This window comes from Oncorhynchus masou, chromosome 18 (genome assembly GCF_036934945.1).
Source record: "Oncorhynchus masou masou isolate Uvic2021 chromosome 18, UVic_Omas_1.1, whole genome shotgun sequence".
In the NCBI taxonomy this organism is placed as follows: Eukaryota; Metazoa; Chordata; class Actinopteri; order Salmoniformes; family Salmonidae; genus Oncorhynchus; species Oncorhynchus masou.
The window spans coordinates 14,397,876-14,405,010 of NC_088229.1; positions in this window are offsets into that span (position 1 = coordinate 14,397,876).

Sequence of the window (7,135 nt, forward strand, 5' to 3'; positions counted from 1 at the left end):
TTGATGATCATCAGTCCACTCTAAGACAATTTGTCTATAAATGGAGAAAGTTCAGCACTGTTGCTACTCTCCCTAGGAGTGGCTGTCCTGCAAAGATGACTGCAAGAGCACAGTGCAGAATGATCAATGAGGTTAAGAAGAATCTTAGTGTCAGCTAAAGACATACAGAAATCTCTGGAACATGCTAACATCTCTGTTGACAAGTCTACGATACGTAAAACACTGAACAAGAATGGTGTTCATGGGAGGACACCATGGAAGAAGCCACTGCTGTCCAAAAGAAACATTGCTGCACGTCTGAAGTTCACAAAATATCACCTGGATGTTCCACAGCGCTACTGGCAACATATTCTGTGGACAGATGAAACTAAAGTTGAGTTGTTTGGACTGAACACACAACACTATGTGTGGAGAAAAAAAGGCACACCAACATCAAAACCTCATCCCAACTGTAAAGTATGGTGGAAGGAGCATCATGGTTTGGGGCTGCTTTGCTGCCTCACGGCCTGGACAGCTTGCTATCATTCCTCCTGACCGTTGTGCAGGTCGGATCCACAACTACAGAAAATATCAAGCAAAAGGAGGGTCAAGCAGTTATTAAATCCAAGGGTTCACATACTTTTCCCACCCTGCACTGTGAATGTTTACACAGTGTGTTCAAAAAACACATGAAAACGAATCATTGTTTGTGTGTTATGAGTTTAAGCAGACTGTGTTTGTCTATTGTTGTGATATGATGAAGATCAGATGACATCTTATTACCAATGTATGCAGAAATCCAGGTAATTCCAAAGGGTTCACATACTTTTTCTTGCCACTGTATAAAAAGAGGCAAATGGTTAGAGTTTATTGTCTAACCTAATAAAATATACTTTGTTACACATTTAACAGGTTGGTTGGAATTTAATTGAGTTCCTACACCAATAAACATCCTGATATCCCTCTGAACTTTGTATGCCCTTGTCCACAGATCACTCCTACTTGGAGGGATTCCCCACTACTGTTATTCATTTATTAATAGATAAAAGGTGAAGAGGGTCCATGACAGAAAGGCTGTGTAAGAGCTTCCTGCGCAGTAAAGAGCTGCTCCAGCCCCATCTCTCTCTCTCTCACACACACACACACACACACACACACACACACACACACACACACACACACACACACACACACACACACACACACACACACACACACACACACACACACACACACACACACACACACACACACACTCTACTGTCTCTCTCTCTCACACACACACACACACACACACACACACACACACACACACACACACACACACACACACACACACACACACACACACACACACACACTCTACTGTCTCTCTCTCTCACACACACACACACACACACACACACACACACACACACACACACACACACACACACACACACACACACACACACACACACACACACACACACACACACTCTCTACTGTCTCTCTCTCTCACACACACACACACACACACACACACACACACACACACACACACACACACACACACACACACACACTCTACTGTCTCTCTCTGACTTCCAGCTTTGCTTTCCTTTGTTTTCTGGAGACCCAGGTTGACACCTTGGCCCTTGACCTCTGCCCTGATCCTCCTCAACCCAGCGCACCCAATACCTCTCAGCTGGAAACACCCCGCCAGCCACTACTGGCTCTATCAACATATTATGTGTATTCGTCTCAGAACAATAGCTGAGATTTGAGAGAGTCGTAAAAAGGGGAAATATGTCACAATGAAAGGGATAATTAAGAATCTGTGTCTCCAGGAGTCTGATGTTACTTATCATTTATAGAGGCTTAAATAAACAGAGAGGTCAGAGGTAGACGTTTGTCATCCGATTCTTCTAGCTTCCTGGATATCTCCTGAACACTGTCTGTTTGCCAGTGGATACAATATACTGGCCTTACAATACTACTGTACTACAAAGTCTTGTGCTGCCTCTAAAAACAATTCACACTTTTAGGAGAACTCTTTAGCCCTTCAGCCTATGATACATTGTGACCCATAGATGTTGATACATCACTCTCACATGCCCCTCATTCTTTCCCGATATTCCAATATTGTTTCAACCATATATATCTATATCAGAAGACACCAGGAATAACACTATTCATAGCCAGAGGTCAAACAGTCATAGCATAATAGTGAATATAGTCTAATTGTTATTTCTCTGAATAATCAAAATGGACATGAGAGGATACTGAGATGATACAGGCCAAAGAGGAAAAGCGAGGGGGGTTTGTGGGAAGGTAGGAGAAGATTTTGAAGGGAGGGAAGGTGGTCAGGGCTGTGAGGGCCGAGACTCAGATGAGAGATATCATAGTACATAATGACAAACGTAGGGAATGCCATGGTCCAGCTCAATCAAAAGAAGAAACTCATTTCACATGAATCGAAACAATCAGTGATATTGATATTGTTATTTTTGAAAATGGAAGTGGGGGGCCAAAAGGAAGAAAGGAGAGATTTCATCTCATCAGACATTAAAGAGAGAGGAAGGAAGCTAACATCTATGTGTTAAAGATGGAAATAAAGTAATTCTTATTATTTTTATTTGGGGGATGGTGATGCAGCCTATACCCCTCCCTCCTCCTGGCTCTTAACAGGATCGATCACTCCCCCAGCACCCAGTCCAGGATGGGAGTATATGGCTGGGTGAATGGCTGAGTTTCCTGCACAGCCACAGCACAGAAAACAAGATCTTTCCTGCCTGGGAAGGCTGGTTCTGCGTCCCAAAACGGAACCTTGTTCCCTATCTAGTGCCCTAATTTTGACCTGAGCCCTATAGGCCCAGGTCAAAAATAGTGCACTATATAGGGAATAGAGTGCCAATTGTATGGGACGGCAGGTAGCCTAGTGGTTAGAGAGTTGGGCCAGTAACCGAAAAGTTGCTTATTTGAATCCCTGAGCTGACAAGGTAAAAATCTGTCATTCTGTCCCTGAACAAGGCAGTTAACCCACTGTTCCTAGGCTGTCATTGTAAATAATAATTTCTTCTTAACTGACTTGCCTAGTTAAATGAAGGTTGGCTCACGGTCAAAGTAAACTACAATCATGTCACACTGTCACCTTTCTGGTTTGTCTAAAGCTGTTAGTGACACTGACAGGAATATATTACTCTCACACATCCACAATTGGCAGATTTTGGCACTTAATGGAGTCGTAACTGTACTGTGAGGTTAGTTTAGGAAACAACTTGGGAGTTCTTTCTGTAGTATAACTTTAAGGGTTTGTAATGTAATTAGTGTAAAGCAGCAGTAGTTATGTTTCCAGAACAATACTTGGTTTTGACATCTTAAAAAAGTGTTTGTCTTTTAGAGCTGAATAGACAATCTGCAGGATTCACTTCCTTAGACAGAGGCCGTTGGGAGTGGTGTGTCTGTCTCTCACCCTGGCCTGTTATCAGTGTCAGGAAGAGGCATGCTGGTGTGTCTAGGAGAGACAGAAGAGAGAGAGATTCAAATCTAAGAGGATGTAAGAACTCAACAGTTACCAAAATACATACAAAACAAAATCCTATTTAATCACAAACTTCAATGTTACCAAATTCTAAATAGAGATATTAAATTAACACATCTTATCAAAATCAAAAAATTGAAACAAAGGAAGACATTAACAATGCACGGACTCAGTGACCAATAGAGACAGGACGCCATAGAAAAACATGGAAGGTCAGAGAGGAGAGACTTTGAAAGTACTGTGGGTCAGGTGAAGTTTAAAGAAAGAATTGCAGGAGTTCTTAAACTGCCTGTTGAGGGAAAATCTGCATTTTGTTTGGATAAAACGTAGACAGTAGATCTTGCTACAGATGATGTCCTGGTCTGTCACAGTATGAAAGAGACAGTAGATCCCTGTCATACACATGAGCTGTCGTAGATTTCATTTCTCAAATGTTTTTCTTTTTTGTGTAATTATTTTCAATGTATGATTGTTTTTGTTGCTCAAACATATTGTTAATTTATGTAATAGTTCATATACAGGCTTTGACAACATCTGCAACCACCCATTCATGTCAATAATGCATGTATTGGAGAGAGCAAGAGAGATGCTACAGTACAGGGAGGTTGAATGGATTCTGGTCCAGAACTCTGAGTCACCCTGATAAAGAGGTCTGTGTGGTGAAGCTGCATGTGTCCTGCTGTATATGTAAAGCAACATAGCCATGTGACGTGTCATAACGTCATGTATACATCAACATGTTAAGTACAGATTTCAGTACAGTCCCTTCACTCACCCTATAATAGTATGTACTCACCAATAGTGGATCGCACACACACACACACACACACACACACACACACACACACACACACACACACACACACACACACACACACACACAGTATCTTTAAAAAATATATATAACCTGTTGGGAGTTGATGCGTCAGTCAAATGGACAATAGTGGACCAGGGTGGAACTTCCTGGTCTGAAACAAACAGGTCAGAGGTCAACCATAGCGCTACTGTACCGCTGATACTGTATCTGCTACTGTACTAGATTTATATATCCTCCACAACATGCATATCCCATTTACACATGTATAACAACACCCCACACAGCTTCATCATTTAGATATGTCAGATGTCAGAGGGCCGTCATATTAACGGAGACTGTGTGTGTTGCTTCCCACTTCAAGTGTTCTTATACTCGTTTCTAACACTTTCAACTGTACTGGGCTGGCTTTGATATTTTCTTTTCACATTGTCTTTCCAGGACGGTTCCCACAACTATGGTTCCAGGCCATCACAGTACAGCTGGGCTCAGTTGTGTGAAATGGGTATCAGAGTTCTTCATTTTCTGTGTGAGGCCCTGTCTGACGGGTCCATTTCTATTGGATTCTCATGTGTGTAATGCCTGTTTTATGGGTGTATAGAGAGATCAGAGGACTGCCCTGCCAGTCTGCCTGCTGAGCCTAGTCTACCCAGTGTGTGAAGCAAGTGTGCCGTGAGTGTGTAGGCAGGGTGGGGGTCCGCCTGCCCTGCCGTCCCCGGGGCAAACGGACAGTGTCAACGCCTTTATAAGTTGATTAGCTAGAAAGTCTCGCCTTTTCCTGTGAGCAGCTCTGTGTGTTGCCAGCCAGCTAACAGCGGGAAGAATAGAACCCTAATGCACTTTGGCACACACATCAAATGGCCAGCTGTCAGGAAAGCTAGTCTGTGTCTTTTTTCCCCTTGATTCTTGTGTTTTGACAATAAAGATAACCTATCTCATCCCGTTACAATACACGCTGGCTGTCTCCCAACTCCTGCCTCGTTTCTGATATGGACACTGAACTACCAGTCAGATGGTGGCCTTGCGTGTGTTAGTTACCCTACTGGACCTCTTGTCTGTGACACCAAACAAAAAGAGAATAAAAAATGAATGGCGCACACTCGTCTCTCCTTGCAGTGAACTTTAAGGACCAGCGTTGGAACCACCAGTCTAACTCGCAGCCTTCATCAAATAAAACAGCAACTCCCAGGGTTCATCTTCCCCCAGTGTTTCACTAAACAGAAGATAGTATTTGAAAAATAATTGATATAGACCTCGACCTCATGACGTAGTGTTTATTTACATATAAAGGTGAGGTTTAAGTTCAGGGAAATAGTGAATGGGGACGTGTTTATTGGAGCGCATAAAAGCAAAAATAGGTTTTTATAAATGATTGCAAATTGATTAAAATTAAAACTGAAATATCACATTTCCATAAGTATTCAGACCCTTTTCTCAGTACATTGTTGAACTACCTTTGGCAGCATGGAGTCTTCTTGGGTATGACGCTACAAGCTTGGCACCTGTATTTTGGTAGTTTCTTCATAAACCATGTGCCATGGAGTCAGCACATCAAATCTCTTCACAAATTGCATGGCACCGCTGTCAACATTTATCCTCAAATGAAACTAAGACTTGTTAATTGTTACCCAGAAATGATTTGATATGGAAATAAAAACTGCATTGGACCTTTAATAATGAATATAGACTAAATTGTCCAGTTGTTAAATGGATAAATTGAAAGGCATCACTATTGAAGGTGATGGGTCATTTGCAGTATCACTTAGAGAGCATTGGTCTTTTTCCTTCCCTGTCAGTTATGCCAAGTTATGACATTGTTGTAATACAAATGCCACCTCATTCTCAAGGCACTTGTTAACTATCAAATCCTCTCATAAGAAGATTATTTCTAAGAAATTTACACAGCAACTCAAGTCTTATTGTGATAAACAGAACTAATTTCACAAGGCCAGTTTGCACTTTCACTAAAATAATTAGGTTAAGTGGTGGTGGGGAGGGGTCAATGAAAGGTCAATTGCTCTGAAAGTTTCAAACAGGTAGATGCACTTGTTTCTGACACACACACACACCTGTATTCATTAAGTGCCATGTCGAGGCGGTGTGTGTGCCTACAGCCCACAGGGCGAACCAAACCTCTGATATGTACATTTGTATGTTTGGCATGGGTCCTCAAAGTTCTACAGCTGCACCATCGAGAGCATCCTGACAGGTTGCGTCAATGCCTGGACCGGCAACTGCCCGGCCTCCGACCGCGAGGCACTACAGAGGGTAATGCGTACTGCCCAGGACATCACTAGGGTCAAGCTTCCTGCCATCCAGGATCTCTATACCAGGCCATGTCAGAGGAAGGCCCTAAACATTTTCAAAGACTCCAGCCACCCTAGTAATAGACTTCTCTCTGCTACCGCACGGCAAGCGGTACCCGAGCTCCAAGAGGCTTCTAAATAGTTTCTACCCCCAAGCCATGACTCCTGAACCGCTAATTAAATGGCTACCCAGACTATTTGCATTGCCCCCCTCACTTTTACACTGCTGCTACGGTTTATCTATGAAGTCACTTTAGTAACTCTACATGTACATATTACCTCAACTAACCTGTGCCCCTGCACATTGACTCTGTACATAGCCTCACTATTGTTATTTTACTGCTGCTCTTTATTTTTTAAATAACACATATTTTTCCATAAAACTGCGTTGTTGGTTAAGGGCTTGTAAGCATATCACTGTAAGGTCTACTACATCTTTTGTAGTCGACGCATGTGACAAATCAAATTTGATTCACAGGAAGTAGCATTCCGCAAACATTTAGACACTCCCTT